General features: G+C 41.9%; 1 protein-coding gene across 3 annotated transcripts in view; it reads left to right on the plus strand.

Moving 5' to 3' along the window:
- Positions 1–8,412: 8,412 nt before the first annotated feature.
- CASR (calcium sensing receptor) overlaps positions 8,413–26,866 on the plus strand; it is a 110,494-nt gene continuing 92,040 nt past the window's right edge. The window contains exon 1 of one of the 3 annotated variants that reach the window (XM_037142253.2): positions 8,413–8,698. The gene's annotated coding sequence lies outside the window, so the exon portion shown is untranslated. Of the gene's footprint in view, positions 8,699–9,159; positions 9,380–26,866 lie in introns of those variants that run through there. The other 2 variants (XM_037142255.2, XM_037142254.2) reach the window with 2 other exon arrangements.

Here is a 26,866-nt window from a genome sequence, read left to right on the forward strand (position 1 = left end):
AAAGGAAACTGGGACTCAAATCAAGGCAGTGGACCAGAAGGAAGAAAAAAATGACCAAACAGAAAACAATGAAGAAACAAGAATTCAAAAAAATGAGGAGAGGCTTAGGAACCTCCAGGACATCTTAAAACACTCCAACATCCAAATTATAGGGTTATCAGAAGAGAAAGAGGAAGAGTAACAAGTGGAAAATTTATTTGAACAAATAATAAAGGAGAACTTCCCCAATCTGGCAAAGGCAATAGACTTCCAGGAAATCAGGAAGCTAAGAGAGTCCCAAAGAAGTTGGACCCAAGAAGGAACACACCAAAGCACATCATCATTATATTAGCCAAGATTAAAATGAAGGAGACAATCCTAGAAGCAGCAAGAGATAAGGGGACAGTTGCCTACAAAGGAGTTCCCATCAGACCGTCAGCAGAGTTCTCAAAAGAGACCTTACAGGCAAGAAGGGGCTGGAAAGAAGTATTCCAACTCATGAAATCCAAAGACTTACATCCAAGATTGCTCTATCCAGCAAAGCTTTCATTTAGAATGGAAGGGCAGATAAAGTGCTTCTCAGATAAGATCAAGTTCAAGGAGTTCATCATCACCAAGCCCTTATTATATGAAATGTTAAAGGGACTTATCTAAGCAAAAGAAGATTAAAAATATGAACAGTGGAAGGAGGACAGCAAACTCACAGTTATTAACAACCACACCTAAAAAAAAAAGCAAACTAAGAGGACAGCTAGATCAGGAGCAGAACCACAGAAATGAAGATCACATGGAGGGTTAGCAACAGGACAGTAGGAGGAGGGGCGGGGGGAGAAGGTACAGAAAATAAGTAGCATAGACAGTGGGGAGAAAATAGACAGGGGAAGGGAAAGAGTAGTGTGGGAAATGTAGAAGCTAAAGAACTTATGACACATGGACATGAACTAAAGGTGGGGAATGTGGGGGGAGGGGTGTGTAGGGTGGAGGGGAATGAAGGGGGGTAAATGGGACAACTGTAATGGCATAATCAATAAAATATATTTTAAAAAAGAAACATTCATGGCCACATTATTCATAATAGCTCGAGACTGGAGGTAATGTGAATGTCAATCAACAGTAAAATGGATAAATCAACTGATTATTGTTACAAAATGGAATGCTATATAGCAGTGAAAAGAAATAAGCTATTGTACAATAGGGTTGAACCTCACAAATTATTGAATGACCGAAGTTAGATGTAAAAGTATTTACTGAATGATTCCACTGATGTAAACATAAGTAATCTATGATGTTGAAGTCCGCATAGTGGTAACTGTGAGGGGTTTTTATAGAATGGAAATAGTATGAGTGGTGGTCAAACTGTACATATTTCTAAACATATGTTATACTTTAATAAAAGTAGTTAGTTAAACAAAAACAACCAAAGGTAATAGGCCCTATTTGAGTTTTTAGAGTATTCTGAGAGGAGTTAGAATAAAGAAGATGACATGGACCACGGGGCAGAGTGTGAGAAAACCCTACAGTAATAAAAAAAGGAGACTAGGGACCCAGGAGGAAAGACAGACAATAAGAAATTGACAGTTGCTGAATTCTCTATGTGTTTTAAAGAATGCAGCATTTAATATTCATTTTATGTTGTTTTCTGTGCTGTGATTTGCTCTAAACTCTCTCTCATTAGCAACCCCTTCCAAATTATTACTCCCAAACCATTAGTAAAATTTACAACACCCTAAAATATGGTAAATCAAACTAAATAAATAGTGATGCAGTGGGTCGGAAAGGGGAATATGCTACTAGGGAATCGATATCCCAAAGGAATGCCTCTGTGAGGTATTCAAGTGAAGGTAACACTTGAATGGAGAGCAAAAAAAAAAAAAAGTAAGCAAGAAGAGTGTTCCACACGGAAGAAAGTAAATGCAAAGACTCCCAGGCAGGACATGCTGGGCACATTTAAAGACCAGCAAGGAAACCAGTGTGTGTGGAACCAAGAAAGCTGGTAGGAGATGACATCAGACAAATAGCCAGGCACCCTAGCGGGGCAGCTCAGTTGATTAGAGTGTCTTCCTGACATGCTGAGTTTGCAGGTTTGATTTCTGGACAGGGCACATGCCAGAATCAACCAATGAATGCATGCATAAGTGGAACAACAGATCTCTCTCTCTCTCTCTGACACACACACACACACACACACACACACACACACACACACACTAAAAGTTTTTTAAAAAGTAATAATCAGGAGCCAGATAATGCAGGCCATTAGGGCTAATGGGTTTTACTCTAAGTGAGATAGAATGTCATTACAGTCAGGGTTTTGAGGAGAGAAATGACACAGTTCAAGTTGTTTGAAATGTATTGTTCCAGTTGCTGTGAAAAGAATATACCGTAGAAGGGCAGAAACAGGAGGTTTTCTAACAAAAAGATGGTGCTGGCTTAGATGAGGATGCTGGTAATAGTAGGGATGGGGAAAAGAGGTTAATCGTGCATGTGTGTAGAAATTAGAGCCAGCAAGACTTGCAGGTGGACTGGATGTGGAGTGTGAGAGAAATTGAGGTATCAAAGACGCCTCAGGAAAGAACTTCCTAACCCAAGAACTGTCTTACAATTAAATAAGCATTCCCTAAAAACAGTTATTCTAGTGGAGGCAGTTATCCTTCAGAAGGGTCTTCTCTCTCTAGCTTACCCGCCAAATAAGCTCTGAAGAGCACTTCTACCCTTAAAGGCAATGGACCCAGGTGAACTCTAAGATGTCTCATGTACCAAAACAAGGCATGATTCTACACTTCATACATTTTTAGGCTAAATGGCTGCAAAGTAAATTTCTTCCACCAAAGTAACTTTTTAATGGCTAGGTAGCTTTTCCACCACACACACGCATTTTTATACTGGTCAAAATGAGTCAAAATGAACAGCACGGGCAGTTAGCTGCTTTGGGATAAGCGGTAACCACACAAAGCAACATGGGAGTGGGAAATGCTGATGTGTGCAAAGAAAGGGGGGCAGCCATTTCCCTCTAGGCCCCTTGGGAATGGTTATGAATAGAAGCTACACCAGAAGGAGATGTAATTATAAAGTAAGTGATTGAATTGTAAGCAAACACCCTAACATTTGCAAATCCTCCCAAACATTGTCTCTTTCAAAGCAATTACCTTGGGGGGAATCTACTAGTGCTCCATAAACTACACAGTTGTCAAGAGTGGTGTTGCCATTGCTCAAAGGTCACCTGGAACTCTTCTGTGGGTTTTTTTTCCTTGAAGGGAGTTAATGTAACTTACTCCAAAGCCCAGTCTCTCCAGTGGAGAGGTCCCTGGGAAGCTCAGCTGTCAAGAACCTCAGATTCTCCTGCTGGCAGGAACTGTAAAGCTTCTAGCCTATCTGGTGTATGAACTCCCACGGCATCATTAGTGACGAGCTGGCATTGAATCTTTGAGTCAAATTCTGGAGTGAAGGGAATGTAGTTAACATTTAAAGCAGCCTTTAAACATCTGCTAGACAGCTCCGATTGTCAGAAAGTTCTCATTCATTTAGAACTTTAACCCACCTCACTGTACCTTCCCTCCCCTAGACATAATGCAGTGGGGGGCAAATGTCAGGCATCTGTGTGCCACCTTCACCATTTAGCCATCTAAAAAAGTTTCACTTATTTTTTTTAGAAAGAGGGGAAGAGAGGGAGATAGAGAGGGAGAGAAATATCAATGTGAGAGAGAAACATTGATAGGTTGCTGTGTGTAGCTGTTACCGAACAACAAGAGGTCCGAGGGAGGGGCAATACAATATTTGGTCCACCTAGGGATGCCCAAAACTGCTATACAACAGGGGCCCCTCCCAAAAACAAAATACTGAAATCTACTGGGCCCTTCTGTCCGCCGCCAATTGGAAAGACATCTCTCAATGCCAGAGATTTGTGAAAAGGAAACAAAATGTTTATTTAATGCTATTCAGGCCTAATGCCACCACTAAAATATCAAAGTCCTTTAGGGTATACACCTACACCCACACAGCGCTCCCTTCTCCCACTGTCCCAACTCCGGGTACCGTAAATCACGAAAAGAGCACACGTCTGTGTTTCAGGCCGCTGGCACCGTCAGCTGTGTCACTGTGCAGGATCTCGAGTTAATCCAAAGTACTGTGGTCCCCTCTCACAGTCCACTGGCAAGAGTCCTTTGTACCCAGTTCCAGTCAAAGTCTCTCTTGCTTTCCAGGCCACACGGCCAAATGGGGCATCCCAAAGCCGCGTGGGCCTCTTCTACCAAAGCTGCAGGAGTCCGCACTCCACCAAAAGCATGTGGCTGTCTTCTTCACCTGGCCAAACAGGGGCCCTTCATTTCTTGGAGCCAGTCTTTTCCAAGCTCTCACCCAGGCGCTCTCACTCCGGAGCGCAGCCCCTAGTTACATTCTGAGTCCAAGCCCCTCTCACTCCGGAGAGCAGCTCCTAGTTTCCATCTTGAGTCCCCCAAGTTCCATCCTCAGTCCCTGCTACTCCCTTCTTCCTGGCTCCAAACTTGGCCACTGCTATTTAACATATCTATGAAACCAGTTAAAGGTTATAGATATGTTAAATAACCATTCCTCCAGAGGTTAGCTCCAAAACTGTTGCTATGCAAATTAGCTCTCAATGGCCTGGCTCCATTCATCCCTTGGGGGGGGGGCAGTGAGGACATCTTATATGTCCCTCCAATATTCCTATACACTTTGAATTCTGGACATCTTTCTAAATCTTTTTTTTGGGGGCCCCCCTGGCTGCACCCTGTATCATAGCCACCTGGATGAGCACTGAATCTGCAAACGAGGCCTGCGCCCTGACCAGGAATTGAACCAGCCACATTTCACTTGGTGGGACAAGGCCCAACCAAGCCACATGGTTCACGGCACCATTTTTATCATATCCAAATATCACTGGTGTTATTAGTTTCTAACATCATTTTTTCGAATTACCCAATTTTCATAGATAAGTAATTTTACCTTAAATGGAATCTACATCACCTTGTAAGTGGAAAGCCCGTATCATTTGGAACCTACCAGCATAAGGAATAATATCAAAAGGAAGAGAAAATGATGATATTAAATTCTACTTAGGAAGTGTTGCCTAGCAAAGGGCTGCGCCTGAGGCAGCCTCTCTTTGTTCTTTTTTAAATATATTTTATTGATTATGCAATTACAGTTGTCCCATTTTTTCTCCCCTTTACTCCACTCAGCCCTGTACCGCCTCCCATCATTATTCACCCACCTTAGTTCATTTCCATGGGTTGTACATAAAAGTGCTTTGGCTTCTACATTTCCCATACTACACTTAACCTCCCCCTGTCTATTTTGTACCTACTATTTTGCTCCTTATTCCCTGTACCTTTTCCCCCATTCTCCCCACTTCCCACCACCCTCCCCCACTGATAACCCTCCACATAATCTCTATTTCTGTGAATCTATTCCTGTTCTAGTTGTTTGCTTAGTTAGTTTTTGTTTTAGGTTCAGTTGTTGATAGTTGTGAGTTTGTTGTCATTTTACTCTTTGTATTTTTGATTATCTTCTTTTTCTTTGATAAGCCCCTTTAACATTTCATATAATAAGGGCTTGGTGAGGATGCACTTCTTGAACTTGACCTTATGTGGGAAGCACTTTATCTGCTGTCCCGTTCTAAATGATAGCTTTGCTGGAGAGAGTAATCTTAGATGTAGGTCCTTGCCTTTCATGACTTTAAATACTTCTTTCCAGCCCCTTCTTGCCTACAAGTTTTCTTGTGAGAAATCAGCTGATAGCCTTATGGGAACTCCTTTGTAGTTAATTGTCTACTTTTCTCTTGCTGCTTTTAAGATTCTCTCCTTATCTTTAATCTTGGCTAATGTAATTATGATGTGCCTTGGTGTGTGCCTCCTTGGGTCCAACTTTTTTGGGACTCTGAGCTTCCTGGACTTCCTGAAAGTCTATTTCCTTTGCCAGATTGGGGAAGTTCCCCTTCATTATGTTTTCACATAAATTTTCAATTACTTGCTCTATCTCTTCTCCTTCTGGTACCCCTATGATTCAAATATTGGAACATTTAAAGTTGTCCCAGAGGTTCCTAAACCTTTCCTCCCTTTTTAAAATTCCTATTTCTTTATTCTGTTCTGTTTGAATGTTTATTTCTTTCTTCCACTGCAAACATTTGATTTCAGTCCTGGTTTCTTTCCCTTCATTGTTGGTTCCCTATACATTTTCCTTTATTTCATTTTTTATAGCCTTTACTTTTTCTTCTATTTTACAATCATACTCAGCCACTTCTGTGATCATCCTGATTATCAGTGTTTTGAATTCTGCATCTGATAGATTGGCTATCTCTTCATCACTTAGTTGTATTTTTTCTGGAGCTTTGATCTGTTCTTTCATCTGGGCCATTTTTTGTTTATTTGTTTTTTTTGTTTTGTTTTTTGCCTTGGTGCACATGTTACTAGTAAGGGGCAGAGCCTTAGGTATTCACCAGGGCAGGGCAACCCACATCACTACAGTTGTGGTGCTGTGTGTGGGGCAGGGGTCTGAGAGGAAACGATGTGCTTGCTCAGCCCTCTGTGTACTTTCAGTCACTTCCTCCACTACCAAAAGCAAATTGGGCCCTTCTGGTGCAGATTCCCAGGTGGTTTGTGTACATTCTATGACCCTGTGTATCTCTCCGAGGAAGTCTCCTGTGAGGCTGGGAGTTTCTCCTGTCACCTCATCTTCCACAAGTATTTTTCGTCAGAGGATTTGAGGCTTTATTTCCCCACACTGGAACCCTGGGTTGCATGGTCTGTCTCACTCTTCCATTGATCCTCCTGGTTCATACGCAAATGTGAGACCTCCTGGTCCACCAGCTGCCACCTTCCTGCAAGTCCTCTCAACCCTGGCTGCCCATCTCTGCCCCTCCTATCATTAAAGAAGAATGTTTCTTATTTAACTCCTTGGTTGTCAGATGTCCATACAGTTCAATTTTCTGCCAATTCTGGTTATTTTTTGTTTTTAAATTTGTTGTTGTCCTTCTTTTGGCTGTGGGAGGGGGCAAAGTACCTCTACCTATGCCTTCATCTTGGCCAGAAGGTCAGCCTCTCTTTGTTAAAAAAGATTTAACAGATGTTGAGAAGTGTAGAGAAAAAGTCCCACAAAATGATACTTCTTCCTTGACATAATCATAGGCTCAGGAGGACTGAGCATGCCTTTTCCACCATGTGATGGTGTTTAACCTCACAGCCTGTGTGCCACTCTAAATTAAAGCATCTCCTGTTCCTCCAGCGGGCGGTGTAAACATTGAGAGCCACTAATGCAGTGGTCCAGCACCTTGCTCTGGTCAAACTGATCAGATTGAGGTCATGGTTGTTCTGTCTCCTAGCGGCCCCATCCTATACACCTTACCCACTGTCAACTTCAGTTTCTTTACCTTTAAGATGGGCGTAATATTACTCTTCAATGCCATGCTTTCTAAAAGATATTTGGATGTTATGCCCAGGTTGTAAACTGAATGTTAAAGAGTATAAATTCGGTCTAACACTCCAGTATCATTCAGCTTTGGGGATGATCTAATTCATCCTTTGGGCACTGACCACGCTGTGCTCGTAGCCACCTAAAATCTCTAACCTTTTTTACATGCACTACTACTGAACCAAGTCCCTCACTGTGAACTTGTGTTGCTGGGCATTTGGGTCTGAGGGAGGACTTGGAATGTATTCTTATTAACTAGATCTTCCCCTTCATTTTAATGTGGTGCTTGAACATTTGTTCAACTCCTTCTCCCACCCTGCATTTGAGCTGGAGGAAGTCAAATGGGCAGAGCTGGGCTATGATGAGGACGTATTTGAGACCCTATCTATAAGTCTGCATTCCTTTGAAATAAGAAAATGGAAATTTTTGCCGAGTATCCACTATGTTTCAGGGACGTTCCTTTAACATCTCACTTAATAATCCAAGAACCCCACAATATAGGTGTAATCCCAATTTTACAGAGAAGAAATCTGCATTTTTTTGTTTGAAGTTAAGTGTGGTAACCATTAATTTTTTACTTTTTTTTTGGATTAATGCTATTTTGTAAATACCTTATTCACTTTATCATATTGCTTCATATTCTCTCTTTTTTCCTTTATAAACAAATGCTCTCTCCTTAGTCTAAAAACATTCTGAGACACTCTTACCTTGATGTTTATCATTTTAATGGTGGTATAATAACCCTAAGTTACCCTACCTTAATTTATTTAACCAGTTACCTATTGTTGAGAGTTTGGCGTTGTTTGCTTTTCTTTGTTTGCTTTTTTAATTATTATTTTCTGTAATAAATGATCCTGTTAGGAACATCGGCACAAGAATTATTTGTTATGGAAATTTCCCCAAGAATGGAATTACTCCATTAAAGGGGAGAGACTTGGCTTTTTACAGAGACTAGCAGATTGTTTACCCAGAGGAGTGTGTAGTATTTGAGGGTAAAAAGAAAAATCTGGTTTCCTACAAAAGAAACTAATTTTCCACTCATTCATAAAACACTTGAGCGCCTGATAGGCGACGGGCGCCACGCCAGGCTGGGGATCGAGACGAGCAAGGAAGCCGGGTGCCCATCTTCAGGCAGAGCAAGGTGGAGTTTGGTAAAGGCGACCGCGCGCTCCAGGTGCCCGCCTCGGCCGGTGAGGACAGCGCGCCCCTCCACGCGGAAGGGAGGAAAGAGGGAGCTGTTCGCGAATACAGAGGAGGTCTCCCAGCATAGACAGCTTTCGACCTGAGTCTTGCGGAATGAGTAAGAGTCTTGGCACGGGATTTATATTTATTTTACTGTGACTCTCTGGCCTTCTATCATTTAAAAAATTTGTCCCACTCTTGGCATAGAGACCGTTGGCGGGGTCTCAAGTCCCCAACGTCGTAAGCCTCTTTCCATCTCCAAGGAGGAAGGAAGGGGTGTCTTCGACCGCCCGTGCGGGGTCCGGGGTCCGGGGTCCGGGAACTCCTGGCGCCGCGCGGCACAGGACCGGGGAGGACCCAGGTGCCAGACCCGACGCGTGGCCCTCGGGAGCGGGAAGTCGTGCTCTCGGCGCCTGGCTCCACGGGCGCCAGCTCCGCTCTAGCAGGACTGGGAAGAGGGTGAGGGAAGCGGAGCTGCCCAGGGCGCAGGGTTGGAGAGCCTCCCGCGGGTGGGCTCCGAGGGGAGCGAGGCTCAGCGGTCGCGGACCCGAGGGGGCAGGCGGGCCGGGAGCGAGACGGGGGCGGAGCTCGGAGGCCGGGGCGGCGGCCGCCGCCCGGAGGGTACGCGGGGGCTGTTTTGGCCAAACCCGAGGGCGCGGGCCTCTGCGGGACCCTGACCTTGGAGCCCCGAGGGAGGCCCGCGGGCCGTCCTGGCTCAGCTGGGAGCCCGTCCTCGTGGAGACCCGCGGCAGACCAGCCGGCGCTGCCCCGGGTGAGGGAGCCGGGGCCGGGGCTCCAGGTAGGACCGGGGGCCGCGGGGAGGGCGGCAGACGCGTCTCGTGCGGGAGGGGCAGTGTCGGGGCTGCGGGCCGCGGGCCGGAGCGGCTCGGCCTGGGAACGCGGGGCGCCGGCCACGGGGCAAGTCGCGTTGCGAGACCGGAGGCTGCTCGGGCTCAGGATCGGACGGCTCGGTTTCCCCGAGAAGCGGGCGCTCTCGTGGACGGACGCGAGTGCGCGCCGGGTCGGGCTGTGGGCAGTGTCTTGGGTCGGTGCCTCGTTTCTTCGGCCTGCAGGTAGCACGGTCACGAAGAACACCCTCTCCGCGTGTGGAAACGAGGGGACGGGCGGTTTCTGAGTGTACGCGCGGCGTCCTTGCCCAAGCCTCCAGCTTGGAGGACCTAAGGACCTTGGGGACCGCGCCTGGCGGCACCATATTCCTTGGGGATTAAAACAAAAAAAAAAGTACCAGGTTGATGGAGTATTTTATTATTTTCTACACTATTTTAAAATTATAGTTTCAATAAATAACACACGCAGCATAGTTTTAAACAGTCAAGCAATACAGAAGTTTATCTTCTAGAGTAATGCCTATACCAGCATTTGTTTATTTATACCTTCCTTGGTTTTTCACCATCTTCTGTATTCTACTCTCCTTGTTCTGTCCCCTCCTTTTAATTCTGTATCCCACCTCCCGCCCAGTGGCAGCGCCGGGAGAAAATGACGTCACCCCACTACCCAGGGCGCCCCCTCGTCTCCGTGCTCCCGGCCGGCATCACCCCTGCCGTCTTCGGAGTCTTTCACTGCGGGGGCCCTTCGGGTAGGGAGCCCACTACGGAGAGGACGTTTCATTTGTTTGCCTTCACTCTCCCGGCGACTCCAGGAAAGCGGCACTGGAGAGGAGTCCGTCCTGCCTGTGCAGTCTGTCCAGCTGTTCTTTCCCTTAAACTGGACTCCGCAAGTGCAATTTAAGTAGAGGCTGGTAGTGAGGGGAATCAATAAAGGATATTTTCCAAAATGCTCTAAATTTCCAGAAGTTAACACTTAGCTAGCTCCAATTCCTGAAAGCAGAACTCCCCCAGTTACTCCTTTCCCCCATCCTCTCCCCCTTCCCCCGGGACGAAGCAGAGTTGCATGGCTCTTTTCCTTTGTAAGGACTCAGAGGCCGGAGGCTTTATATTTGTGAGGGCGCGGGGAGGAGCTGTGGAGGAAGTAGGAGCAGGCCGAGACCCCTGAGTGGAGAAGAATCCTGGGGCGCTGGGGCCCGTCATTCAGAAACAACCTTCGAGATCAGAGACCACGTATGTGGCTTACTGCTTGCAAACAGCGCAATCAACTCTTTTCCAATGCAACACCAAAACATACTGAAAAGTAGAAAAAAAATCAGCCAATAAATCCATTTTATCTACATGGTAAAATACAAATTGTTTAGATTATTTTTACTGAATTAAAAGATTTTTAGGAGTTGTGTAGAGTGTCTAAAATAACCTAATGGTTACTCCAGTCACTACATTTTCCTTTATTTTTATATATTTTTTATTTTTTCATATTGCATAACCTTGACCTGGATCCAAAACATGTCAAGTATGCAGGTAGGCTAGAAGTTGCCACTTCTAAGAAGCCTTTGAACTGGGGGGTTAGGAGGGGAGAAGATTAGACAATAAAGACTGATCCTTGCGATAGGGTAGAGAAACAACAAAAAGGAATGGATTGAGTATCAGCTTGGGTCTGGTAAGAAATCAGGTGTAATTAGGAGAATGGGGAAATGAGTAAGAGACAAAGAGTCACTCACCATTCATTCATTCAAAATGTTCATGGAGTGTCTGGCTATGTGCCAGTTGCTGGGTGGGAAATGGTGAATGGAACCAGGCAATGTCCCTAATCTCCTGAAGCTTACAGATGTCTGGGGAGGCAACCGTTAGTAAAATAACTATTGAAAATGCATCATCCCATACATCAAACGGTTGCAGGTTTGTTCCCCAGTTGGAGAGTGAAGAGGAGGCACCAATGGATGTTTCTCTCTTTCTCTCTCCCCCTTTGTCTCTCTCTAAAATCGATAAACATATCCCCAGGTAAGGACTAAAAAGAAAATGTAATAATTACAAACTAAAATAATCTTTCTAAAGGAAAGAAATAAAATTCTTTGAGGGTGTACACAGACTACACTGCACAACCAAGGAAGGCTTTCTCAAAGAGGATTGCCTTGAGCTGCTATTCAAGGGTAGGTGGGAATGTTGAGGATGTATCTGGTTTTCAGATAGGATCAGAATGTACCACTTAGCATTTGGCTTCGTAGAGTCAAGAAGTCTGTTTTCTGCGCGGCATTTTCCATACGGCATGTGTACACTCGTAGAGTTGGCATTTCTGGAATTTGGGAAAAGGATGCTTTGTCATCACAGCACCATTTGTCCCATCTTGAGTTGGTCATGGTTTTCCATTACTGTTATTCTTGCTTTCAAATTAAATGTTTAAATTAATTTGATTCTTATCAGTTTGTTATTGTGCACAACAAAATATGTGCATTGTAGTTCAAATATGAATCATTCATATTCTCATTGCTTAGGAAGATATGTATGTAATTGCCATACCCAATTCAATTTGTGCAGTGACAGTTTATTGTTGTCACTGAGTACTTTCCCAGGTGAAACCAGGTGTGGTGGGTAGACTATGATACCTTTTCTCCACCTCTAAAGCTTTACATACCTCTTCAGAGTTTCATATACAGTCCTTATGGAAAAAAAAAACCTGATTGCATTGATGCTGTAAGTAAAAGTAACCTAAAGCTCACAATGGGGTGCTCTGGCAAGCAACATATTCTATGACTAAATAAATATTTTCATTTATTCAACACTATTTACAGTAAATCTTCTAATGCCCAGCACTGTGTTAGATGTTATGGATAAAATGGGTTAGTAAGACACAGTCCCAACATTTAAGGAATTTGTAGAAGTCTAAGAGAAGGGAGTCATACTTATCCATACAAGGTAGAAAAGTGTGGTTGCTATGATTAGGATCCAGTGATGCCCAGGTAAGGGAGTGGTCAATTCTACCAAGAAAAGGAGAAGCTGAGGAAAGTGTCCTAGAAGAGTTAACGTTTAAGTTGAATCTTGGAATGCAAGACATTCCACAAGATAGGTAAAGTGGAGAGGGCATTATAGAAGAAGGATTAGTGTGAAAAACAAAACAAAACAAACAAAAAAGCAGAGGCAGAACGTCCAGGACCTTCAAGTGGCTCAAAGAGCTCAAGTATAAGGCACAAAGAGGGACTCATTGAGAGATAAGGCTGGAATGGTGGGCAGGCCAGGTCACGGAACCTGCTTGACATCGTATAGATAGCCTGGTGGTTAAACTATGTACTCAAAGGTGTGATGGACCCAGATTTGAGTCATGGCTTGTCCATTTTCTAGCAGTGGAATCTTGGTCAAGTAATTTGGCCTCAACATGTAATGGTAATGAAGGTTGTACCTCCCTCATTGGGTTGCTGCAAGAATTGAGATAAGCCATGTACTACCTGATGCAGAATATGCACCCAGTTATTGTCGGCTATTTATTACTCATCCTAGGACAAAGGAAACCACTGGAAGGTTTTAAGTGAAGGAGTAACTTAGTGAGTGTTTTGTTTAGAGCACAGTCATTCCAGCTGCATGGGAATTCCTGGCTACAGTGGAGTAAGTTTGCAGCAGAAAAACCACTTAGAGAGAATATAACCATTCAAATGACAGTGAAGATGGTATAAATGATGGTGGCCATGATAGTGGCCATGGAGAAAAGGAGACAAATGCTCGAGATGTTTGTGAGGTAGACTCCACAGAACCCAGCTACTGATTACATGTGGGGAGTGGGATTCTGCTCTGTCATCCTTTGGTCTGTCATCCAAGTGATCTCTGGTTAAACAAAAGGAAGCTGGGCACCAAGCAGGACTAGGGATCAGGTATCTGGGAAGTGCTTGTCTCTCTCATCTCTTGGAGGCCTTTAGTTCAAGGTAAATGAACATGAAACTTCACCCATTTGCCATTGTCACAAAGCAGCACAGATAACCCTCACTCACGCCTAGGAGTTTTGGTTCAACTTTGCCATCAGTCTGATTGAAGTTTTTCTCCTTTTCTCAGGTGTCCTCTCACACACAATTCAATAAGCACTGGCTGAGGGGCCTTTATTAAAGTCAGTGATAATTAGAGAATTTAGGTGGGCCCTATTTTATAATGCAGTGTAATCTTGGTAACCACATCATCCATTCATAAAACAGAAAATAACCCACACGTGTGTGATAATGTTTGCTGAAAAGTTGCCAGTAGCTTTATGCCTATTTCCCTCGAATGTGGGTCCTGGGAAAGACTGATTGATTGTAGTACAGCTTGAACAGCTGTATTATTACTCAAAGTCACAGAAATGAAAAGACATTATAATAAGGCAGGGCCAAGAAGTGAAGTGGCAAAATGTGAAGTGAGGAAAAATAAGGTCCAGAGTTTGTATAAAAGTAGACTTTCCATGTCTGTGACCTTGGACAACATATCTAACCTCTCTGAGCCTCATTTTTTATTGGTGGATGTTCTTTTGATATCTGTAAAACCAAGGTAATATCTCCTTCAAGGGGTGGTTGTCAGGGTTAAATGAGCTGTGTATGGAAACTGGTTAATGCAATGCCTGGCATAGGGTGTGTGCTTCACTGGCCCATATCCTTTGACTCAGCTGTCTCTGAGGTCTTCCCTTATTTTGAAAAGGCAGGAAGAAGAAAGATTTCTTGGGGTGCGTAACCGGAATTAATGGGCTTTTATGTGTTTCTCATCTGTAATTGTCTTCCCCCCCGCCCTCCGTAAACCAGGACAAACACCAGTTTACCTCCACTCTCAGCGAATGCTACTCAGAGGTAATGTGATGCCTGCAGGCAGGAAGCTGATTTTAGCCATTCTTCTCTCAACAAGTCTTTCACACACACACAAGCAAAATTACTAACGAATAGAAAAATGGAGCAATTTGACGTCTTTATTCTGTGTTTTTTGTTGGTGGAGTTTCTAACAAGCATTTTTCTTGTTTATTTGTTGTGTTTCATGTAGAAAGAAAGAACCAGGCTCAAAGAGATTGTAACGGCTCCTCCAATCATTGTGAGCTGTTTGTCCTTAGGAAAAAACATGGGTTGTTTTTTTTTTCTCTTAATAGAAGTTGGTGATGGAAAGAATTATCATACCCTCCATATAGTTTTTCTAAATATTCTAAATTTGACAAAAGCCTTCCATTTAGTTCAGCAAGCATCGGTTGGACTCCAATCACATGCTGGGGGGGTGAGCTGGCACTGTGAACTCAGAGGCGCCTCTGCAGAAGAGGGTGGGTAAGAAGAGGGGCTGAGTGCCAGCTGATTTCAGAGAGCCAGTGAGAAGGGACCCATCAGGCTGAGGTTCTCTACTAGTTTCAGAACCCCAGTCCCTCAGATCGTGAACTCCTTCGGGTTGGGATCCAGGTCTCTGCATCTCTACGACTCCATCCTTGCAAATGGGAGCCGTTTTGTGCTGTTTGTCAGTTGGAATATCAGGAGGAAAAGGTAGTGAGGAGGCCAAGTGGCCTATTTCCTGCACTCTTAAAAATAAAAATATTCCAAATAAAGGTTTGCTAATTGCTAATTTGCAACTAGCCAGTTTTCGCCCATATCTTTTGAGAGGTGGTGAAGTTAAAAGTCTAGGCTCTGGAATTAGAGTGCATGGCCCTGTATCCCAGCTCTACACCTTACTAGTTGTATGGCCTTGGGCAAGTTGTTTAACCCCTCTGTGCCCCAAGTCTCCCTATCAATAAACTGAGATTACTAATATTACCTACTGCTTTGGTTGTTGACTGATTTAAATGAGCTAATACACATTGTTTAAGCTCATCAAGTCCAGATGCTGTATCTTATTGAACACTGAAACCTCTGAATCCAGCATGGTGCCTGGTACAGTGGAAAAGCCGAGTGAATGAACAAATCTCAATACGTAGACTGATGTAGCACTTGATTGACAAAGCTCTTTTTATCTTTATTTCACGTGATCCTCGAACATCTCAGGAGATAAATAGGGAGATGGGCAGGCTAGGTGCGCTCATCTCCATTTTACAAATGAGGAACTAGGGCACTGGAAGGTTGCATGACTTGATGAAGACAGCATGACAGTACAGACCTGATTCATGCTCTGAACTGCATTTGTTCCCAGCCCTGTGAGCTTCCCACTAACTGGCTGCCTCTCAATCTTATGCAGGTTTCGTGGAACTCAAAGTTTACCCACCACCAAAAATGAACACACGTGGCTTATTTAGTTTTCTAAAGAAACGAACTTACTGTAAATATACTCAGTCAAATTGTAGAGGGGAGAGGGGAGGGAATTTCAGGGGAAAAAAGGAAGGGTTTACAGGAACAAGTATAAAGGACACATGGACAAAAACTAGGTGGGGTGGGCTGGGATGGGAGTAAAAGACAGAAAACTGGACTTGAACAACAATTAAATTAAAAAATAGTAACTTCAAGTTAAAAGTTGAAGTTTGGGAAGTTTCTCTTTTGGGGGGTGGAGGGAAAAGCAGAGGGTATTTTATGGGAATGAAGAAGTTCTTTCTATGTGTGAGAGTAGCAGAGAATCATGAAGGAAAATATTAACTGACTTTGTTACATAAATATTTAAAGTATTATGTATAAAAAGCCACAACTAACTTAAAAGGAAACTAAACTTTAAAAAGTTGTAGCAAATATGCCAAAGAGTTAAAAGTTTCAATATCTAATGAGCTCATAAAATTTAATAGGGAAAATTGTAAGACCTTAGTTTCAAAAAGTGGGCAAAGGATTAACAGTTTTGAAATGAGGAAAAGCACACAGTTTGGTGCACATATAAAATATTTTAACTTTAATAAAAGAAATAAGGATTTTTAAAATGATATATCAGTTTGCTTATCAAGAACTGTAAGATTTTAAAGATAATGCTGGTGGAGTGAGATAAAATGGTTACCCCCAATAATACAAATTATCTGGAAAACAATCATCTTAAAATTGCTTATTGCCTTTTTTAATTGATTATGCCATTACATTTATTCTATTCCCCCCTCTGTTCCCCTCCACCCTGCACACCCCTCCCCCACCATTCCCTCCCTTTAGTTCATGAACACGTGTCTCAAGTTCTTTCGATTCTATATTTCCCCTACTATTCTTACCCTCCCCCCTATTTTCTATCTACTGTCTATGCTACTTATTTTCTGTACATTCTCCCCTCTTCTCCTTCTCCCATTCCCCTGTTGCTAACCCTCCATGTGATCTTCATTTCTATGGTTCACTCCTGATCTAGCTGTCCTCTTAATTTGCTTTTGATTTAGGTGTGGTTGTTGATAACTGTGAGTTTGCTGTCCTTTCACTGTTCATCTTTTTTATCTTCTTTTTCTTAGGTAAGTCCCTTTAACATTTCATATAATAAGGGCTTGGTGATGATGAACTCCTTGCATTTAGTCTTATCTGAGAAGCACTTTATCTGTCCTTCCATTCTAAATGAAAACTTTACTGGATAGAGCAATCTTGGTTGTAGGTCTTTGGTTTTCATGACTTGGAATACTTCTTTCCAGCCCCTTCTTGCCTGTAAGGTCTCTTTTGAGAAATCAGCTGACAGTCTGATGGGAACTCCTTTGTAGGTGACAGTCCTCTTATCTCTTGCTGCTTCTAGGATTCTCTCCTTCATTTTAATCTTGGCTAATATAATGATGATGTGCCTTGGTGTGTTCCTTCTTGGGTCCAACTTCTTTGGGACTCTCCAAGCTTTCTGGATTTCCTGGAAGTCTATTGCCTTTGCCAGAACGAGGAAGTTCTCTTTTATTATTTGTTCAAATAAGGTTTCCACTCGTGACTTTCCTCTTCCCCTTCTGGTACCCCTATAATTCGGATGTTGGAGCGTTTAAAGATGTCCTGGAGGTTCCTAAGCCTCTCCTCATTTTTTTGAATTCTTGTTTCTTCATTCTTTTCTGTTTGGTCCTTTTTTCCTTCCTTCTGGTTTACTCCCTTGATTTGAGTCCCAGTTTCCTTTCCATTACTATTGGTTTCCTGTACATTACCATTCATTTCAATTAGTTTAGCCTTCATATGTTCCTCTAATTTGTGACCAAAATCAACCAGTTCTGTGAGCATCCTGATCACCAGTGTTTTGAACTGTGCATCTAAAAGTTTGGCTATTTCTTCATCGCTTAGATTTATTGGCTCTGGAGCTCTGAGTTGTTCTTGAGCCACGTTTTTATCTGTTTGTGCCTGTTACATATGAGGAGCGGAGCCTCAGTTGTTTACCAGGGTGGGGCCACCCAGGTGGCTGGTTTGTGATGCTGTATGTGGGGGCAGGATCAGAGAGGGAGCAATGGTGGTCCTCTTTGCTCACCTAGTCCGTCCCACCGCTCGCCCCCACCTGTTTATCTGAGTGGAAATGTGCAAGCCCGCCACCCTGCGCCGTGTGGTCTCAGTGCTCGCCTCTTGACTGGTTTATCTGCACGCAAATGCTCAACCAACCGCAGACAGCCAGCCAGCCGCGCCTCTTCCCTGTGTCTGCCCGTAGCTATCCTGCACCTGGGATCTGCGCCTTCGACTGCTTGTGCACCACCCTGGTAGGGGATCTTTTTGGCCAACCCGCTCCACTGCTGGCTTCACCCCTCTTACTGGTTTAGCTGAGCATTTCGTTGTTTTCAGACTCTGTATTGTCAACTTTCTGTGTGGTCTGGTTGTGTTTATTGTTGTTAAAACTTTGTTGTTTTTAGATTTGGTTGTGCGAGGATGCAAGGTGTTTCCACCTACGCCTCCATCTTGGCGGAAGTCTCAAAATTACTTATTGTCTTTGACCAAAGAATTCAATTTCTGGGATGTATCCTAAAGAAATCATCAGAGAGATCCAAGATGGCAGAGGAGTAAGTGGAAGCTACACCATCCTCCTCCCAGGACCAATCTGGAATTACAACTAAATTGTAGAGAAATCATTACTAACTAAAGAAATTATTAGAAACATGGTTTAAGACTTATGCCTCCTCCCCCCAGAAGAAAGAAGTTATCTAAAAAACTATAAAGAAAAAAATGCTCAGGGCTATTACATGGCTACAATAACTAAAGTGAAGAAGTGTAACACAAGCCTAAAAAAAATAAACACTTAGGCATGAAGATGTTCTTCACAGTGTTTATTTAGGGAAGTGAAACACTAGAAACAACCCGTGTCCAATAATAAGGAAGTGCTTAAATAAATTGTGTGTGGGGAGGGGGCAGTAGCTTAGACTAGCAGCTGAAAGCACGGAATCTCACTGCCCGAGTTCGAATGTTGACTTTGCCACGTAGTAGCCCTAAAACCTTGCACACCTCTCCAAGCCTCGTTTTCTGCATTTATACAGTGGGGATGACAAGAGTACCTACGGCATAGTTTATGTGGATTAAATGAATCAATATAGGTCCATAATTCCAAACTCCTCGAAGCCCTATAAACCTAAAGATTTTTGTGATTTTGTTAGTAGCAAAACATGATTAAACTGACATAACTTTATCCCACTTTCTGTTGACTATATGCTGGGCTGTAGTCAATCTTAATCTTTTTCCATAGTAGTTTTACTTTCCCTGCAGAATCTTGAAGGATCAATCTCTTTATGAATTAATAACCCTCATGGACATGCGAAAAGATTAATTGAAGTCAGTGCTAATTGGAATCAGGTGTGTCTACTGTAAGCTAATCTCTTGTTCAAGAAATATTCCAAGTCCTTCCACCCAGAACTTTTTGAAACTTTAATGTGAGAGATATTATTAACTGTAGATTGCTGAGCTCTATCTCCAGAGATTCTCATTAAATAGGTCTTAGGCAGGGCACATGTCTTTAGTTCTCACAAATTCCCAGGTGATGCTGATCATGGACCACACATTAGGTACCCTCCTCTAACCATCCCCCCTTTAATTTTTTATCACCCCTTATATTGTACCTTTATCATGTGAACATTTTCTTTCTGAAATCTTCGGCTTGTTTTTATATTATTCTCTTATCTTCTCATATCTCTGCTTTGCTTTTATTTCTAGAAGTAGTCACCTAAAAAATTATTACTTTCTAGGCAATTATGTGCCTAGAAAGGCACATAATTGTGTTACTGCTATGTTACTGCTTTATTTATTTTTTTCATTTTTTAACAATGCTGAAAGAGCATATTGTTATCCTCATTTTAGAAGTAAGAAAACAGAGGTCCTAGGACTCCCAGTAAGTGGGAAAAAAGCCTTTCTGGCCCCCAAGTCCAAGCTCATCCCATTTGACTGCCCACCCCTTTTGCCTGGCAGTACATGTCACCACGTCTCCAGGCTACATGCTTTCTCAATCCTGCCTCAGCTGCGTGACTCCTGCCGAGTCCCCAGTCTGGAACCCCTGTGTCTACTCATCACCTATCTGGAGCCCATTTGGAACTTCTAACCAGTAGGCTCACCTAGCTACACCTGCCTACAACCCACACTTTTGGTTTTACCTGGCCATTCATCATACTGGGCACAGCACAAGTCGATTTACAGTGGCGAGTGCACTAACACAGAGTTTACTATTGTATTATTACTTATTCATTATTGTATTGTTTTTCCATACGAACAACTGTAAATTAACTTGTGCCCCACCCTGTTTGTATTTGCTTTTTCATACCAAGGGATTTGTCCTCCTAATTGGACTTGGAACTCCTTGAAGACAGGACCCACCTCTGGCATCTCTGTGTCCCCTTTGGAACTGCCGTGATGGGGGTCGATTGCCTCCCTTACCCCCCTTCCTACTTTTCTCTCTTCCTGTACTGCTATCCCCACCACTTGTCCTGCCTTATACTGGTGAAGTCGAGCCATATCAACAAGAAGGGGAAAAAAAAGAAAGCAAGCCATGTCTGACCCTTCTTCACCCTTTTCCCCACAGTGCAGCTGTGGATGCTTTGCTGGTGTTTGGTTGTTCCTCAGTATCATGAGAAGGAACTCCCCATGAGGATCTGCACTTAGCACTTGGCTGTAATTGAGGGTTTCCAGACACCCCTCTCCTCCTTACATATTTACTCAAATTCCATTTCCATCATTTTACTTCCCAGTTTCACTCTGCATCCTTGTCTCCATTCCAGTAGATGCCAAGAGTTCTCACCTGCCTGTTCCCAGCTTGCACATTTGCGGAGTCACTTCCCCTGAATAAGATCTACTGGGGCCAATATGGTGGAAACCTTTCACTTGGTCTATACACTGGCCATTTTCTCCCCTCCCCCTCCCTCCATTTCTCCCTTCCTCCTTCGTGAGGTCATTATTTCTGTTGTTGCTTGGATAGTGTTATCAACCCACTATGACAGCTTTTACACATCTCAGGGCTTGTGATCGTCCTTTTGTAATTTTCTCAAAACTTGTCATTATCACCCTGTGAGCGGTCTGCAGAGCAGCTGGGCCTCAGAGCCAAAGGGTGAGATTTCCCACAGTGCTTTCATTTCCTCCCAGTCCCGTAGTGCAGAAGTGCTGGTGGTGTTTGGGCCACAACCTCACCTAGCTGCACTGCTAAACTGACACCACCACCAGTACGTAATTCTGGATTCAATTAGTCTTCTGGTTCAGAAGGCTTTTTTCTGACCCACATTTATAAACCAGCTTTATGACAGTTCTGATGCTTTCCCTCAATGTCTCCTGTGATTAGAATTCCTTCTCTGGTGCCTCATTCCATGTGCTTTCTTGGAAACATTCACAGTGAAATTCTGAGGGGAAAAAACATTCTGAGAATACCATTTACTCTTTCTTTAGTGCTCACAAAGTATCAATCATTGTGCTCAGCATTTTAACGCTTTATTGTTTAATCCTATCAACACTTTAGGTACATCCCAGTACAATGGAGAAACTGAGCTTTAGTGAGGTTAAGTGACCTGCCTGCGGTTCCATGGTCAGTAAGTGGAACAGCCTACATTCAAACTGAGGCCACACAATTCCGAAGCTCATAGTTAGGTTTTAGTGTCTGGGAGCTTTCTTCTCTCCTCCAAACAATATAATAATTCAGTCTAAAGCTCTTTCATAGACCACTATGACAGTGCAAATGGACACACCCTTTCTGGAGGGCAGGTTGGCAATTCATATTAAAACTTTCTTATCCTTTACTGTAACAATTCCTGTGCCTGACTTTATGCTAAGGAAATATTAACATGTGCAAAGGCTTAGTAACTCTAAGGAACTGCAGGACAGCAATATTCATAATTTGAAAAATGTGTAACAGGTCAAATGCCCAACAAAAGGAAATTGGCTACAGTGTGATACAAGGAGACGATGAAATACCGAGTAGTCACAAATTCTGTGGAAAAAGAACATTCGGTGGCATAGACATGTGCTCATGATGGACTAAGTAACACTACAGAATTTCAGATTAAATCCATTTGTGTAAAAACAGATACTACAAAACTGACTCAAAGAGAAATGACATAGAGCCAGAGACATAGATATGCATATATGTAAAAACAAAAAAAAGGTGAAGAGTTATGATACTAAGATAGAATTAAAACTAATTTTTATTCTTTTAATTCTTTTACTGTGTAATAATTACTTTTTAAATTGACAGGGAGGTTATTGTAACTTTTTGTTTTGGGGTGGTTTTTTTTTTAATTGGAAAGTGTTCACATGTTGTTTGAAGATGTGGTCTTTGGAACTCCATCCTGGTCCTTCCCTCTGTTGGTGTTTTATGCTGTCAACTTTTGGGTTTGTTCTTTTTATGGAGCTGAGCTGGGGAGCTGATCATTTGTGCTGAAAATATTTGCATGAAACTGAGCTCTTCTCTGGCACTTTGTACCCTTGTGTGTTTCAGCTGGGCAGTTCCTACCTTGTTTCATCCAAATCTAAGCTAAACTAAAGGTCCTGATCTAAACTAAACACCCTCTCCACCTCCCTCTGCTCCAGCAACTCTTGTTTTTCCCTCTAGAGTAACAGCTGTCCTTCCTCACCCTCACTGACCCTGTGAAGGAAATTTCAAACATTTTTTTCAAGTTACAAGATCTTTGACCAGTGCTCCCACTTTATAATTTGTCCCACAAACAAGCATTTCTACAGACACTGAGTTCTGTGTTCTCAGTTTCTTTAATTACTTTTTTCTTAATATTTTTCTCTTTGACTCAGGGTGTTTTGCTTTCCTGACCGGGTCACCTCCCAACTGCTGCGAGTGCTGTTGAATCATATTGATTATGATTCAACTCATGACATAACCTCCCCTTATTCCGGCCTGCAGGTGCCTTTGAAATCAGCTTTCATGCTTGCTTCAGCTTGCTTTCTGCTCTGGTCCCTTTGATCATCTCTCTGGCAGCTAGCTTCCTTCATCTGCCCCTTTGGAGTCCTCATTTCTGTTTCTAGAAAGTCGAAGCATCTGTCCCTCATCTCTTTGTATTCTCCATTCAGCTGATAATCCTTAATCTAATCATTTTAGTCTTTGATTAGCCTTCCCTGAAGCTTTTTAAAATTTGATTGATTGATTAAATTATTTTTATGTTTTTTCCATTACCATATATACCCACTGTATTCTCTTGCATCTCCACCCAGGCCCTCCCCACTACAATTGCCACCACACTGTTGTCCATGTCCATGAGTGCTTATCCTTTTTTGCTCCACCCCTCCACCCTTAACTCACCCCTAGAGTTGTCGGCGTGTTATCAGTCTGTCTATATTTTACTTGTTACTTCAGTTTGTTCATTAGATTCCACATATGAGTGAAATCGCATCCTTGTCTCTCTCTGACTGGCTTATTTCACTTAGAATAATGTTCTCCAGGTCTATTCATGATGTCGCAAAGGGTAAAATTTTCTCCTTTTTAATAACTGAGTAAGTATTCCATTGTGTAAATGTCCCATAGTCGTTTTATCCACTCATCTATACTAATGGACACTTGGGCTGCTTCCAAATCTTGGCAATTGTAAATAATGCTTCAATGAACACAGGGGTGCTTGTATTCTTTCAGACTAGTGTTTTGGATTTCTTTGGATAAATTTCCAAAAGTGGAATCACCGGGTGATAAGGCAGTTACATTTTTAATTTCTTGAGAGAACTCTATACTGCTTTCCACAGTGGCGGCACCAATCTGCATTCCCACCAACAGTGCAAAAGGGATCCCTTTTCTCCACATCCTGGCCAGCACTTGTTGTTTGTTGATTTATTGATGATAGCCATTCTGACAGGTGTGAGGTGATATCTCATTATGGCTTAATTTGCATTTCTCTAATGCTTAGTGACATTGAGCATCTTTTTATATGTCTATTGGCTAGCTGTATGTCCTCTTTGGAGAAGTGTCTATTGAGGATCTTTGCCTATTTCTTAATTGGATTGTTTGATTTTGGGTTTGTTTGTTTGTTTGTTTTTGCTGTTGAGTTTTACAAGTTCTTTATAAGTTTGGAAATTAACTCCTTATCAGATGTATTGCGAATATGTTCTCCCACTCTCAGTAATTGTCTTTTTATTTTGTTTATGATTCCCTTTGTTGTGCAAAAGCTTTCTAGTTTGATATAGACCCATTTATTTATTTTATCTTTTGTTTCCTTTGCCTGAGGAGTTATATCAGAAAAACTATTGCTACAGGCAGTGTCTAAGATTTTGCTGCCTATGTTTTCTTCTAGGATTTTTATGGTTTTGGGTCTAACATTTAAATCTTTAGCCCATTTTGAATTTATTCTTGTGTGTGGTATAAGAAGTGGTCTAGTTTCATTTTCCTGCGTGTATTTGTCCAATCCAATTTTCCCAACACCACTGAATGAATAAACTGTCTTTAGTCAGTTATATGTGCTTGCTTCTTCTGTCAAATATTAATTGACTATAAAGGTGTGGGTTTATTTCTGGGTTCTCTATTCTATTCCATAAATCTATGTGTCTGGTTTTTGGTTGCTTTTTTTTTGCCAGTACCATGCTATTTTGATTACTGTGGGCTTATAGTATAATTTTATATTAGGTAATGTGATTCCTCCAATTTTGTTCTTCTTTCTCAAGATCACTGTTGCTATTTTGTGGTTGCAAATAAACTTTTGAAATATTCTAGTTCAGTAAAATACATCATTGGTATCTCAATAGGAATTGTTTTGAATCTATACATTGCTTTGAGTAGTATGGACATTTTAACGATGTTAATTCTTCCTATCCATGAACATGGTATGGACCTCCACTTATTTGTGTCTTCTACAGTTTCTTTCTTTAGTGTCCTATAATCTTCCTAGTACAGGTCTTTCACATTCTAGGTTAGGTTTATTCTTAGGTATTTTATTCTTTTTGAAGCAATTGTGAGTGGGATTTTTTAAATTTCCCTTTCTGATAGTTCATTATTTACATATAAAATGCAACTGATTTCTAGAAATCCATTTTGTATCCTGCCACATTTTGAATTCCTTTATAAGCTGTAGTGATTTCTTGGTGGAATCTTTAGGGTTCTCTATATACAGTATCATGTCAACTGCAAATAAAGACAGTTTTACTTCTTCCTTTCCAATGTGGATGGCTTTTATTTCTCCTTCATGTCTGATTGCTATGGATGGGACTCCCAAACAATGATGAATTAGAGAGGAAAAAGCAGACACCCCTGTCTTGTTCCCAAACCTAAAGGGAATGCTTGTAGGTTTTGCCTGTTGAGTATGATGCAGGCAGTAGTTTTGTCACATATGGTCTTTATTATGTATGTTCCCTCTGTTCCTACTTTGCTGAGAGATTTTATCATAAATAGGTGCTGGATTTTATCAAATGCTTTTTCTACGTCTATACATATGATCATGTGATTTTTATCCTTCATTTTTTAAATTGTGGTGAATCACATTTCTTGATTCGCATATGTTGTACTAACCTTGCAACCCTGTAATAAATCCCACTGACCATGGTGTATGATATTTCTGATGTATTTCAGTGTTTGATTTGCTAATGCTTTCTTGAGGATATTAGCATCTATGTTCATTGAGGATATTGGCCTAAATTTTCATTTTTTGTAGGGTCTTTATCTGGTTTTAGAATTAAAATAATTCTGGCCTCATAAAATAAGTTTGGGAGTCTTCTGTCCTTTGAATTTTTTGGAATGGTGTGAGAAGGAGAAGTGTTAGTTCTTCCTGGAATGTTTGGCAAAATTCATCTGTGAAGCCATCTGGCCAGGGCTTTTGTTTGTTGGAGGTTTTTTTAAATTACTGCTTCAATTTCACTAGGTGTAATCTGTCTGTTCAGATTCTCTGATTCTTCCTGATTTAGTTTTTGAAGATTGTATGTTTCTAGGAATTTATCCATTTCATCCAGGTTGTCCAATTTGTTGGCATATATTTGTTTATAATATCTTCTCATAATCCTTTGATTTCTTTGGTGTCAGTTATTACTTCTTTTTCATTTTTAATTTTATTATTCGGTCCTCTCTCTCTTTTTCTTGATGAGTCTAGTTAAAGGTTTGTCAATCTTGTTTATCTTTTCAAAGAACCAGCTCTTGGTTTCATTATCTTTTGCATCATTTTAAAAGACTGTTTTGTTTATTTCTTTCTGATCTTTATGATTTCCTTCCTTCTCACTTTGGGCTTTGTTTGTTTTTCTTTTTCTAGTTCCCTTAAGTACAAAGTTAGATTGGTTTTTTAAAAATATGTTTTATTGATTATGCTATTACAGTTGTCCCATTTCCCCCTTCATTCCCCTCCACACTACATACCCTCTCCTCCCACATTCCCCTCCTTTATTTCATGTCCATGTGACACAAGTTCTTTAGCTTCTACACTTCCCATACTAATCTTGCCCTCTCCCTGTTTATTTTCTACCTACCATCTATGCTACTTATTCTCTGTACCTTCTTCCCCCTTCTCCTCCCACTCCCTTGTTACTAACCCTCCATGTGATCTCCATTTCTGTGGCTCCACTCCTGATCTAGCTGTCTACTTAGTTTGCTTTTGTTTTAGGTGTGGCTGTTAATAACTGTGAGTTTGCTGTCCTTTCACTGTTCATATTTTTTATCTCCATTTTCTTAGATAAGGCCCTTTAACATTTCATATAATAAGGGCTTGGTGATGATGAACTCTTTGAACTTGACCTTATCTGAGAAGCACTTTATCTGCCCTTCCATCCTAAATGAAAGCTTTGCTGGATAGAGCAATCTTGGATATAGGTCCTTGCCTTTTATGACTTGGAATACTTCTTTCTAGCCCCTTCTTGCCTGTAAGGTCTCTTTTGAGAAATCAGCTGTTAGTCTTATGGGAACTCCTTTGTAGGTGACTGTCCCCTTATCTCTTGCTGCTTCTAGGATTCTCTCCTTCATTTTAATCTTGGCTAATATAATGATGATGTGCCTTGGTGTGTTCCTTCTTGGGTCCAACTTCTTTGGGACTCTCTGAGCTCCCTGGACTTCCTGGAAGTCTATTTCCTTTGCCAGACTGGGGAAGTTCTCCTTTATTATTTGTTCAAATAAATTTTCCACTTGTTATCTTCCTCTTTTCCTTCTGGTACTTCTGTAATTTAGATGTTGGAACATTTAAAGATGTCTTGAAGATTCCTAAGCCTCTCCTCATTTTTTGAATTCTTGCTTCTTCATTGTTTTCTGTTTGGTTGTTTCTT

Source organism: Artibeus jamaicensis, unplaced genomic scaffold (genome assembly GCF_021234435.1).
Source record: "Artibeus jamaicensis isolate MK-2021 breed Jamaican fruit bat unplaced genomic scaffold, CSHL_Jam_final contig_3126, whole genome shotgun sequence".
NCBI lineage: Eukaryota > Metazoa > Chordata > Mammalia > Chiroptera > Phyllostomidae > Artibeus > Artibeus jamaicensis.